General features: G+C 48.1%; 1 long non-coding RNA gene across 1 annotated transcript; it reads left to right on the plus strand.

The window, feature by feature from the left end:
• The first annotated feature begins 4,645 nt into the window (after positions 1-4,645).
• LOC122162110 lies at positions 4,646-11,006 on the plus strand. Its single transcript, XR_006169426.1, has 5 exons — positions 4,646-5,594; positions 5,952-7,448; positions 8,106-8,320; positions 9,523-9,618; positions 10,467-11,006. It is a non-coding gene; the product is annotated as an uncharacterized LOC122162110 (long non-coding RNA).
• The last annotated feature ends 2,690 nt before the right edge of the window (positions 11,007-13,696 follow it).

A 13,696-nucleotide genomic window follows, 5' to 3' on the forward strand; every position in this document is an offset into this window, starting at 1 on the left:
TCAGGAAAGCACAGAACAAGCATAAAGTAATACTTTCCCCACTCCATCCTCCTCACAGAATGAGTCTTCTCTGTTCTGGCACCTGTCCTGATGAGATAAGGAAGAATAACTTAATCCAGTGGCAAGGAGAGGAAGCAGGTGCTCCCTTCAAAGCTCCTCTAAGGCATAGACTGTGGACAATGCCAGGTTAGGTTAGGCCTACACAAAGTGATGGAAGCAAAGGAGTAACTCTTGGGGGGGGGGGGGGGGGGAGGAAATAGCTTTTCTGCGCTTTTAGTTTTAAAAGCAACGCAATTTGGAAGCAACAGCATTTGTTCCATCTTGCCAAACCTCAAATCTGAGTTCCCAGGACTGTTCCTCCAGAGGAAGGTGTGCATAGGCAGGTATTCTTGCCAGGTGGTCTGGACCTTTGGCAGCTCTTAGCTGTGAGCAAGCTTCTTTGGCTTCTTTTGGTACAGACATGCCACAGCGTTGCTAAGCTTGCAAGTACCACTTTCTGCTTCAAAGAAGTTACAAGTACCAAGCACACCAGAGGACCTTGCCAGTTCCATAAGCCAAATCAGCTGCAGCATAAGGAGGTCAGAAACAACTCAGGCACACCTAGGAATACTCATGGAGTACTCCAGCCTAATCACTGTTGCTTAAGGTGTCTAAAGGTCTGCAAACATTTGAACAACGTGTGTGAGCCACAGGTGTGGCTTCAGCAGCTTAGATGCTAAAAAGAAACCCAGTAGGCTAGAATTCCTCACCTGCTTCTTCATGTGCTTGGGCCAGGACCACTGTGAGAGTCACAGCTCTACTGCTCCCTGTCCCAAGCACCCTGCCCACCCTGGGAACAGCATCTTCCAGCCTGTTTCTAACATGACCACGCACAGGCATGGGATGCTTGTAGAATGTTTGTTTCATAGAAAGACAGGGTATAGCTGTTTTTGAGAACTGGATGTTTTTTAAGTGCTGTTAAGAGACTGAAACTTGTGGTGCTCAGAATCATTGGCTGTTGTTGTGTAGGCACAAATTTCTCCTTGGTTGGTTTGACTTCCCAGCTGGGCATTCAAGCTGGGTATTACATCACTTTCTTATGCTATGAGTCATAGCTTTGAGAGACCATGGCTGCATCTACTGAAAATGGAAGCCTGAAACATTTGCGGGAGAATAGCAGAAACCAAAATACTGTGAAGGGGCCAATGATCACATACACAGACAGTAGCAGCAAAGGCACAGAGGTGGAGTTTCTTAGCTGCAGAGATAACATAGCCCAGGGCTCCTTCCGGATCTGTCTCTGGGAATCGGCACTATCTGGGTGCATCATTTAGGGGGAAAAGCAGGAAGCAAGCTGAATCAAAAGCAGTAATGCTAGAATCCATCACAGTATGTTCTAGCTGGCTCTTTTGCTATGGGAAAGCAAGGTTTACAGATGCCGACACTAGCATACTCTTAATTCTGAGGTATTTTCTATAGCTATTTTGGGTACCTGCTGTCCTGTGGGCAAAGACAGTAGCAAGTACATTTGCTTGAGCCAATGTTCTAGAGTTTCAGCAGGTGGAGGGCAAATAGCAAAGCATGGGCTGAACACAACGGCGTCCTAATGTAGCAGAGGGGTGGGCCGTGTGGGGCTACCACACTCCATTTATTTAAAGAATAATTAACCATTAAGCTTTGAACTCTTACTTATGTGGCTAATATGCAGTAAGGATGCTCAGGAACAGAGCCGAGCACTGAGCCAGCTCCACCACTCAGGCTGTGGCCGTCGGGCTGTGGCCGGCTGACCCAGGGAACATGTTTTCAGTGGGCATGTGAGCCAGCAGCTCTGCTTCTGTGAGCCTGCTTGTGAAAAGGAGTTCCTCCCTCATGGGAAATACAGATGAGATTCTAATTGTTTTGGTGGTTTTGATGCAGAGTCTTCTGAAATTGCAGGTGCAGAACAGTGGTGGTTGTAAATACTGTGCTATTATTACTGTTAGTAGCATGTTTTCTGCGTTACTAACAGTCCATGCAAACCTTGCATGATGCTCTGCTGAAGTGATGCCCCCAGACAGAGATCCTTGCTCCTGCAGTGCTGCAATATACCGTGCTTTCCACTGCTTTACACCGTGCTTGCTCTGCATTGGAATTTTCGAGAAAGAACATTTTCCATTCTTGACTTAAATAATTCATCTTCCATGGGAAATGTCTGTTTTCAGTGAATTAGTAGCGGAACATCAGACTAGAACCAGGTCTTCTAATTAATTGGCTTCAGAAGTGTGGCTCTTATCACTAACTACATTTTTTGAACAGCTTGTGAACTGCAGGGAAGTTGAACAACACTTGAGCAAGTAAGTTATTGCACATTTAAGAGGCTTTTACAACTGGTCCCTTGTAGTGCCACATTGTGAAACAGGACTTCCCAGCATGGTATGGAACTGGTGTGCCCACGTGCAGGAACCTCCTTGGCTGCTGGTACTGTGTGTAGTTATTGCAAGTGTGAGCTCTGCATCTGAGAGATGATGGTGGTAAACACCAAGCTTTCTGACAGCCTTCAGCATAAGGAGAGGACCAGCAGTTGTGCTAGGACATGTTCTGACCTTGACAGGCTTAGATTTTTCTTCTTATCTCAAGTGAGGATGACTTTCAGTTTGATTTTCTGCTGTGCTGTGCTGCACAACAGTTTCCCACAGCAGTGGTTCCTGATGGATGAGGTGTGAGCTATGCGTACTGCAGCTGGGATCTGGAGAAAATAAGCTGCAAAAACATGGGTTCCATTCTCTTGAGGCTGTCACATTGACACAAAGGATTGAGGATGACCAGAGCGCTCTGAAACAGGCATAAAAGCTTGTTAGGCTTGCTGCCTGATGCTGAGGAAAGGCAGAATGGGCATGGTTGTAATACCAGGATGAGGGAGAGGGAGGTGAGGCAATGCAGTGCCAGTGAGAGCAGGATGTGAGCAAGAGGACTCGAGGAGTCTTGGTTTGGATGCCAGTCCTCCTAAGTGAGGATTGCCTAAAAATTTGGTGGCCAGGAGCTGTGAGTTCTTCCTTAAAGCTGGTGTATTTCACGCAACAGAAACTCCATTAACTCCTTTAGTGAGAGTTGTTAGCACTAATCCTGGCTGTTTGATTGGGTTTATCACGGCTATTGGGAGCATAAATGTGTTTACAGATTTGTTGTGAAAGCATTTTGGTCTGTTTTTCGCGTAGCAAGTCAGCTTCCATGCGGTGCAATTATGTTCAAGATGTTCCCTGTAGCACTGGAATAATGTCAGATTACATTGTGTGTGCATATTGTTCTTCAAAGGGATTTCAGCTGAGGCACAACATACCGTGTTGGAAGAAGGGGATCTTGGGCATGGTACGCTCGAAACAAGAAACTCTGTTGAATCTTGTCTTGTCACAGAGCAGTGCTTGTCTCTGGCTGCTGAAATGTGAAACTTGTCCCCCATTAGCTTCCCTCCCGCTCCCTCTAACCCTGCCAACACAAAGTCCATCCATCAGCAGGTTTCCCCACTTGTTGTGCAGCCTGCTGCTACCTTTTAGTGCTGGAAGTTGGCCACAAACAGCAAGGCGTTTCAGAGGGGAGAGCCTGGGGAGGAAAAAAGGATGACTTGCAATCCGTTTGCAAAGTGTCTTAGTTTTTGTTCAGTTTGTCATTCAGCGCAGCTCGGCCTACAAACTTCCCATGTGTTTGATGCAGTTTTGCTCCGCAAGGAATCTTCAGAAGCCAAAGAGTGTGATCTCTTAATAATGTGATGGGGAGCAGGTACAGCAGGTGGCTGGGATTGGGCTCCTGTGGACGTCTGAGCATCTGCATCAACTGTCTGTGCTCCTCCTGGGACAAAGGACTGCACTGTGCCTATCGTGGAGGGCACTTTTTGGTACTGGAGCCCCAGTTAGACATCAGGAGTCTGTCACACAGCATCGCCCCAGGGATGAAGTGGCCTCTAATGCTCACTGTTGAACTGCTGTGGGCTGTTTTTTCACTGAGGTAACAACGCAATTTCCTGTCTCATGACAGCTCAGATATTAAAGGTCACATCTGCCTAATACTTTCAGTCTTAGCTATGACAAGCTTTCCCAGCTCTTCTAAAGCAGACAATTGTGGTATGTTTCCCTTCTGAACCATACTCAGAACGCAGAGTTTGTTCTGTAACTCTTTATTATTATTGTTGCTACTACTAGTAAGTCTTGTACAGGGATTACTCAGAACAGCAGCACAACAGTTCTGCCCAAGGAAGGAAAGGTCAGGATCTTCAGGTGCCAGCACCGCTAGCCTGCAGCCTACTATTCTGCACCTCAGAAGCAGATTTTCTTGTTTCAAGTTATACCAAAGAACCATTTCCAGGGACAGCTCTTTCCTCTGTCCTATGGTCTGTCCTTACGACGTCTCGCTGACGATGCTGCAGTCCTTGGCTGAAGCTGACAATGCAGTTAACAGTGCAGATGTTTACCAACTAGAAAGCCGTATGCTGCTGTTCCAGGGGGATGCACTCCGTGTGGGTGCTCGGGAGATAAGGGAGCAGGAGAAAGGACGCACACAGATTGAGGCTAAGTAGGAAAGAAAACCTGTATGGTGATTGCTTGCTAGAAATAAACGCAAGAGACTTCTGGCAGTTGAGTTCTTGGTGGCTCCATGCAGATGCACAGCAGCTGAGAATCTGTCCCTGGAAACTGTGAGGAGCGCTATGACTGTGGTCATGTATGCAAGCTTCAGGTAATCTTTATAATTGGTTAGTCGAAAAAGTTTGAAGGTTTGTGCAAATATATCCCCAAGACAGCAGGAACCTTTGTGCTCGTGCTTCACCAGGTGATGTATCTGCCAGGCTTTCTAGAGCAGCTTGAAGTACTTTTCAGAACAAAATCACCTGTAACAAGCACAAAACATACTTTGTGCACTCTATGGAAGCCCAGAGCCCAGGCCATTTTACAGAACTCCAGTTTTTGCTATGCTTCAACACAGATAAAAGCCTGACAGCTGAGCCGTTTTAAAGCACCCCATAAAACCCTTGAGTCATGCAAAATCCTATCACATTTTTCCCTCTGGTTGAAAAGTTATGAATGGTACAAGTGCTATTAAATCATAGATAAAGAATGCTGAGTGATGGGTTAGTAAAAATAATTTTAAAAACTCCTTGTTTTCATCTATATCTTATTTCCCTGGGTGTGAATTCAACAGGTAAGACTGAAATATCACAGCTTACCCCCAAAAGGAGTGGCGTGCAGCTGGATCCCTTGGAGAGTCGCTATTCCTTTTCTTGGTTTCCTTACTGCTGCAGGCAAATTATGATTTTAATACTTCTCCTTTATTGAGCACAGCTAATTTCCCCACCCTATACCAGCTCAACTTCTCTGGCAGGAATGTTGGGGATGGCAGACCTGTGCTTTCATCTGCTCCCAAGCCTCCTGCTGACAAAACTGCACCTCTGTGATCCCACTCAACCAGCTTTTAGCCCAGCTGCCCAGCCAGGTAGGCAGAGTTGGGGGCAACGTGGTGTCCTCTGTATGCTTGCATCCACCAGTGCTGCTCTGCCAGCTGCTGACCCAGTACCATGAGGATACCTATATCCCTCTGGCTGTTTTTTTTTCTAGAATAAAGCTACCTGGAACTACTGCTTGGTTCAGGAGGTAAGTGCTGCATTGCCCTTCCATTCTGTTTTTTCAAATGTACTTATTACAGTGTTAATCACTGGATCATTGGGATCCCTCTCTTTTTAGTTTCTTTTCCCTGAAATGCAGTGGTCAGATTTCCCAGACCTTGCTTTGTTTAACGTGAGATAAATTTCACGTGTGTTAACCTGATGAGCTACGTCTTGCCAGTGCTGTAAACAGGTCTGGCTGTAGAAAACGCTTCTGGAGTGAGCAAAAATTGCTCATATTCAGCTAAATATTCTGAAAACAGAAAGGCCTGTAGAGGAAGTGAACCTAGCAGCTATCCGTGTATTACTCAAACATGACCACATGCATTCTGCTTTTGTTTTTCAGCAAACCCCTCTGAAAAGGTTGTGCATACATCTTACTTCAAAACTTCTATGTGACCTTTCCCACTGATGTCAGGCTTGTGCAGAGGAGAGCAAGCCACAGAGCCCCGTGTCTCATCTTTTTGTCCCAGCCACCAGGTGCTTTCTGACGGACATGCAGAGATCAAATAAATGAAATCCCACTTTACTACAGAAAGAGAGACCTGTCACCATGGTGCTGGGCTCAGAGAGCTGCAGAGCAAAAGCTTCACCAAGCCGTATGGCTGAATTGTTCCCTTCTTCGTCGCCCATTAAAAAAATCTAAGTGGAAGATGAGAAGCTGCCTGCTTTAGGTTCATGTATGAATAATTATAGGTACCTGCACTACCAAGGGACTTTCTGAAAGACGAGTAAAGAGCTGGGCCTCTTCAGGGAATCTGTGGCAAGCAGGTCATTCAAAAATAACTTTTGGAGGCTATGGGAAGTGGGTGAAATGAAGTAACAAACAGCTTCTGAAAAAAACAGCCAATGAAAGGGAGTGTTTCATCTGATATCACAAACTGTTAGTTTTCATTCTGATCCTGTTGTTTTCTTCTTTATATAGCTCATAGAGTGCCCTTAAGTTGTCTCCAAAGGATATTAATTTTCCACTGGCATCAGAAAGGCTGAAGTGATACTTGCAATGAGGGTAAATGACTCCCTTGAGGTTTTGGCACCCACAGCTCTGGCCTAACTGGAAACACAGGCAATTAATAAATCAGAAAATCAGTGCCTCTCGGCCCTCACTGCTCTAGGGAATCCAATGGGAGCTTTGTCAGTAGGACTAGGAGACTAGACCAAGACCACAGAGCGTGCCCCATAATGGACTTGCATGTGGAAAAGCTCGGCTGTCTACAACGAATGCCAGCTCTTAAAAGTACTGATCAAGGTCTGAAGTAGACTGAAGCAGAAAACCCTGAACAAGAACTGGGATCCACCGCAAACAGGGAGGTGTCTTCAGCCACTATGGGAGGACTGCTGCAGCCACATGGTGATGCTGAGTGAAGCTCACCAGCAACCAGAAAATACAACTGGTTCTTGCTCTCAGGGATGTAAGGCCATCTCAGATAGTAATGTCTAAAGCATCAAAACTTATTCCTTGTGAAGCCTGGGTGATAACTGGTAATTAAGACTGTAACAGCCACAAGCTGTGATATGCTGTCATCTACACAAAATCTACCTGATTCCAGCTCATCTGGAAGCAAAAACATCACTATGATTGCTGAGATAGGAATTGAAAGCCAGCCTGTTTCCCAGGGTCCTCTTAAAGTTTTCATGCTGGCTGAAAGTAGATCATAAGCTCTGTGGCACTTGTCACCATTACTTTACCTCCTTTTTTTGTGTGTGCGCAGAGAACCGTTTGCAATGTGAAATAGTGCTAGACATTGCCAAAAAAGCCAACCAAACACCCTGCTTATGCTACTTGGATGCAAGACATCTTTAGAAGATGGACTCCGGGGGACAAACAAATAATACCAACAAAGTATGTGTATATACACACACCCCTATACACGCTTGTATCTCAGTTGTAGAGTTCTCTTCCTCACCATCGATTACTAACTTGCTGTTTTCTTTCCAGAAAGAAAAAGTCCTTGACAGAATTTAAGCGATGAGTAATGACTCTGCTTTCCTCCATTCCAGCTGCTACACAGGCACATACATGAGTCCCTGGCCCTGCAAATTTGAACATTTTAACCTTGTCTTGTGTCCTGTGCCTCTCCTGTCACCTAATGTTGTTGCAGTTAGTGCACTCTTAAGTCAGGTCTACCTCTCTCAGTAGCTAGGGCAACTGTATTTACAGGAAGCAAGAAAATACACTTATAAACAGCAGTATGCGTCTGGGGATAATGTCAGCACTTCAACCAGAGTCTTGCTATTCTCTTGGCGTTGTCATCGCTGGATCCTCTGCCCTTCCTTACACGTGGGCTTGAGGAGGTGGTTGTTTTGGCTGGAATTAGAGAGGCACAGGTGGTATCACCAGCTGTAAATTGGAGGAGGCACTTCCTGATTATGACCACTGCCTACACATAAATCACTGCCAAGAGAGGAGCTGAGAAGCATAGAAGCCTTCTCCTTACTTGGAAAGAGGGCCTCAAGTGTAGTCAGAATTCCCCTGTTCTGTGTTTTTTTTCACTTATAGGTTTCAGGGTCCTTTGCGGGCTCTTGGCTTCCCAAAATGATGTGACATGGAAAACCCTCAGCTGAGTTTGACATGTGGATAAACCAAAGCATCAAGTACCTGCGCATCTAACACTTGGGCACTCAAATCCTCATAAAGGCACTGGGAGCTCATGGGAGCTCAGGAGACGCACATACAGGAGGCATTTGAGAGCCAGGACTACAGCAAAGAATCAGGTATTTCCTCAACCGCACGAAATGTCATCCCCTTCAAGTGGTGAATGAGCCCTTGATCTCTGTGAGGTCAAGATTTTTGCCTTCTGGCTTTACATGTTTGTGGTGAGAGACCTGTCCAAAGCTGCAGCGAGCGCTAAGTCTCTGGCGAGGAGTTTGGGTGCTGTTTTTGGAAAGCACTGCTGGCCATCTGTAGTCACCCTGCACAGACTGCCACAGTCCTGCTCTCCTGTGCTAGCAGACACAGATGGGTGTAGTTGTGTTTTACTGTCAGGTTAAGAGGTGGTTTTTTTTCCCCAATTATTATCTAGTGTTCATTTCTCCAGCTATTCACTTGTACACAGTGAAGACCTCTGCTGCTGGCCCTGACTTGCCTTGTCTGCAGGAAACTTGGGACGTTGAGTCGCCTCATCAACCAATTTGCTGGGGTGACCATTCAGCCCCTTGCTGTCTCATGGTCTTGCTTTTGGGGTATTTCTTCCCTTTTAACCCAAAGCGTCTTCAATGTGGGTCCACTGAATGTACAGATGGAGAGCAGGGAGTGAGGGAGAGGTGTTGCAGAATCAACCCACCAACGTGTGCTGCTCACCCACGCACACAGGGAGAGGGAAAGATTAAAAGATTAAAGTTACAAACTGAAAACCGCCCCAGGCTACCGCTGAGATCTGAGTGACTGCCTGCGAAGCCAAACTCCCACTCTGGAGGTGCCGCGCCACGCTCGCTGTCACTCACTCCGCACTTGCTTTCTCCTGCCATCCCTTCCTGCCACTGGCTTTGCTATTTTTACAGGCTGAAAAATTAAGTAATCGTCTGGTTTGGCCATGAAGGAGAGCCCAGAGCAACTCCTGGTTGTCATTGCAGGGCTCACGGGCGTAGTCTTGTGCTCCATCACTGCCCTCCTGTACTTCTAGACCTTAAAGACTCCTCCGTCAGCCTTCTGCTTTGCCTCATTTGCCTGTATCACAGCCAGGTTGGGTTTGGATGTGGCTCAGGACTGGTGTGGGAGGGACAGCAATTTGCAGCAGTCAGGATTTTGGTAATGAAGTGGGGAAGTTTGTAAGGTCTTCAGTGCTTTCTCGCCCCTACAGAGATGTGCAAATCAAGACCTACTCTACCAAGCTTACAATTAAATATGCCCACAGTTTTATACTCCTTCCTGCCATTTGTTTAGATTTTCTCACTTTCTTTTTTTTTCCCTTTGTTAGAACTGGACCAAGATTGTGGCTTTATGGCTGAAAGGTACAGAACTAAAACTAAGGTCTAGGAGCTCCAAAAGAGTTATCAGTGCTGTGCTTGTGTTGGTAGGTATGATGCAAAATGAAACAATGTTATTTTTATTTGATTGTAGCAGTTAATCTGAGCCAAAACGATGATTTCATTTAGTTCTGGGAGAATTGAGTTCTATAAGTCATTTTTTTCCAATTTGTTTTCTGTTATTGTAGTTGAGTTTAGGGGTACTTTTTGTCAGAAACAGGCTGTTTCAAAGGAAAAAAAAAAAAAAAGAAAGGTTTGGCTCTGCTATTTTGAAAATGTTGAAATGGTATATTTTGACATCTCAGAAGTTCCTCCTCCTCCCTGTGCTTTTCAGATGAAGGTATTCCTCAGACGCAGGCTGATCTTGTCAGTGTGTTCAGTTCCCTTAGGGTTCCATATTTAATCTGATCTCCCAGCTATCAGCTATGCTGCCCTGCTCTGCCACTGGGTGGAGGTGACAAAGGAGCACCAGGACCTTCTCGCTCCTGCAAGAAATGGTGCTCATTGCACATGAGATGATGGGACAGCCTACTCCTAGCTTGGCTTTCCTGCTGAGGACAGTGGGAACCCTGCAGATCAGGACACGTTCGAGTGATTCGTACCTGCCCTTAGATACCAGCATTTCTTCTGGCGTGACTGGTTTCTCTCATCTGCTGCCAATGGTCTTGTCAGGGCAAACGTGCTGAGCTGATGGGATGCCCTGGTAGGGGCAGCTGTGAGTGGAGCTTTACAACCATGTTGCCAGAATTCTTAAGAAATTGGATGCTGGCCTATAAAACAGGAATGCAACTACTGATGTTAAGGAGTCAGATAGTTTCTCTTTCTGCCCCAAGGAGAAACTGACTGTATGAAGATGTACAAGAACTTGGCTTTATAAACATAAATTTACTTGCAGTTAATGGAAATGGCTTCAGTCTGCCTTCCTGCTTGTGCCAGCCACAGCCCTTGGCACGGTGCAGGCAGCTCACACGTGCATCATGATCAGCACCCTGCTGGGAGAGAGCTTCACCATCTGAGTGCTCACAGCCCCTCCAGCAGCTCACCCAGCCCTTCGTCTGCAGGAGCTCCGACTGCTTGGGCCTGTGCCTCAGAGGAGGTCAGCAGCAAGCTCCATGCTTCCCAAGGGATGCACAGTTCTTGGTAAGCATCTGGCTGTAACAGGCACGGCTAAAATGCCACATTGGGCACAATTCAATGCAGTAATTTCCACACTCGTTCTCGTTCTGATGACGACTCAATGAGCTCAAAGTCTTTGCAAAGTTTATGCACCACATGCTTGCACAGGTCTTGGTCTGTGATGAATCTGTAGCTTCCAACAAATTACAGTTGGTGTGCTATTTTATTTACATAGGATTCATCTAATTCAAATGACTAGATGAAATCCTTTCATCTTCAGGGCACAGGAGGTCAGAGTACGGTGATTTTATACGGCTGCTCCGGGACATAAAATCTGTTCATTTGACAATCAATAGAAAGATATCACTTGCAACGTTGATGAGGTAATTTCCTCCTCCAGTCAGCTCTGACCCTGTCTTCCTGGTTCACATTCTCCTGGCAAGGTGAAAACTCCTGAAGTTCTGCTCTGCTCCATCCTGCCCCCGCTGACGCCCGCACACCCTTCCATTTCTTAGTTCCCACCCCAGCTTTCTTCTGCCTCCATTGCCCATGATCTCAGCTGTCATATATTAAAATTCCTTGTACTTTGAAGCCACTCTCTGATTTACATGCTCCAAGCATGCAAGTTCTCTTCCTGAACTCTTATTCTAACCATGCACTCAATAAGGTGGTGCCAAAAAAAAACACATCCTGCTCTATATTTGTTCTCTGCTGCATTGCACAACTTCATATATGTAGTGTACAGGAGACAACAGACCTTCTGGGGCATAGTCTGTGACAAGTCACCTGCCCAGCAAGCCCACTGTGCTGGATGCTATGAATATTATTGTGCTTAAGAACGATCCTTGCCTTTCATCTGGCACTCCATCAGCAGATCAGCAATGGCTTCAATGAGGAAGTTGAGTCAATCCTGATTTCCAGATGGAAACGTGGAGAAGGTGAAGTAACCTGCGTGGTGTCAGTGTGCTGGCACAGCAGAGCCAGGAACTGTGTGCAGCCACCTCTGGGCCTGGCCTTGCACTCCAGCCACAACACCCTGCCCAACAATATATCAAAAAAGAAGTGCTTGTGCAATGCATTTTTGCCTTCTTCGTTAAGAGTAAACAATTTGAAGGTTTTCCTCCCAGGCATTCATGGCATCCTTGAGAAATGTGTTTCAACATGCACTTTCCCTAATGCTGTGTGTGTCTTAGGACCCAGCCTGCAGCTGTGACCTGCTAGAAGGAAACAGCCTGCGGTGAGTTGGGGCGGCAGTGCCAGCCCTGTGCTCTGCTCTGCAGCTCTTATGGTGGCAGTTGGAGCTGGAGGGACCAACCAAGGAGCTGTGCTGCATGGAGCTCTTCGGGGAGCTGTACCAGCTGCTGTGTTGGCAGCCTTGTAAATTGCCTCTGGATCTGCCTTGCCGTCTTGTTTCCTTCTATGTAATTGCTTGCTGCCGATTTTCTTTTCTTCATTCTGTAGAGCTCGTATCTTGCTCGGATTTCTCCTCAATCTGGGAGTCAGAGGAAATAGAGAACTCATCAGCTGCGTGCTTCTTCCATATATTATGAAAGTGTCCCTATGCCATGTGTGATTTTCTTTTTTCATGCAATCAGACAGCACAACACAGAGCCAGAGAAGGAAGGATCCATCCTGCCGAGATGCTCCCTGCTCTCAGCTCCACAAAGGCGACAGCAGATCTATCACTTCCCCCCTCTCTAACCCAGTGCTTTACTTCCCCCACACATACCGCTGAGTCTTGCAAATGTCGTGTGGCAGAGCATCTGATATGTCACGGAGAGCTCTGTGTGGCACAAAGCTGGGACAGCCCTGGAGCCCTGCAGGAGCTGCAGAACACGCCTGCCTCTGAGTGCGCCCATTCCTCATGCTTTGGAAGTCCCAAGGAACCAGCTAGCACAGTGGCAGGGTCAGCACATGCAGAAGGCTGGCTGACTTTACACGGATGTAAAGGGCATGTGTGCTTCTGCTTGTGCACTGCAAGCTGCCCAGCAACCTGTAGGGACTGTGCCACCAAGAGCGCACGAGGCAGCGCTCAGGCAGGGTAAGAGTTTTAAGACTGCCTTCTGTGACTGCATATAGCTTGCAATCATTACAGACAAAGAATGTCTGAAGTAGGGGTCGAGTCCAGAGCAAAGGTTCTGCCGCCTCCATTACTGGATCCACCTGATCTACGTGCTTTGTTATCATGACAAAGGCTCGCACCACAACCACTTCAAAACCGAAGCGTACAGCACGGAAGTAGCTGTAAAGTTACCAGGACTGTTTCCAGCCCATCCTTCCCACCTGCGCAGGGCAGACAGCCGCAATGTTGCATCAGTGGGTCTTTAGAGCGGGATGAGAGCAGCGCTGCGTCCTCTCTGGGACGGCGCTACAAAACGACAGCACGCTTTCCCGCTCCTCGCTGGGAAAGCGTCCGTTCTCCTCCTCGGCAGCCCCTGGCTTTCTGCCCAGCGCCATCACATCCGCCGAGGGAGACGGCGGAGCGGCCGCCGGCCTCGCAGCGTGGGCCGCGCCCCCGGAGCCACGCCGTGCGCACACGAGGCGGGGCGGGTTGGCGGACCGGCGGCTCTCGGCAGCGCGGTCAGCGGCTGCGCAAACGGCGCGTTGAGGATGGGCACCCGACGGCAGCGCGATAGCCGTCATATTCGACAGCTTTAATCGCCGCGGCTGCAGCGCCTCGAGGCGCATGCAAAACCCGTCGGAGTGGGAGGGAGGAGGCAGCGCCGCGCGCATTTTTGCGGTCTCGCCGGGCAGCGCGCGGCTCGGCTTTCTCATGGGAACGGCGGAGCGCCCGGAGCGAGGCGGGGCCGCGCCGCTCCCCGCGGGCTCCCTCTTCGGGAAACTTTTAGGCCCGGCGAGGCGCGGGGTCCGGCGGGCGGTGCCGCTCTCCCCGCGCCGCTCCCTCTGCCGCTCCCGCCCCCGCGCGGCGGCGGCCCCCGCCGGGCTCTGCGTCACGCGGCGGCCGCGCGTGGGCGAGGGGGCGGCGGAGCGCGCGCGGGACCTCCCCAC

This window comes from Centrocercus urophasianus, unplaced genomic scaffold, assembly GCF_019232065.1.
Source record: "Centrocercus urophasianus isolate 14NV4802_14NV808 unplaced genomic scaffold, USGS_Curo_1.0 seq_20, whole genome shotgun sequence".
NCBI lineage: Eukaryota > Metazoa > Chordata > Aves > Galliformes > Phasianidae > Centrocercus > Centrocercus urophasianus.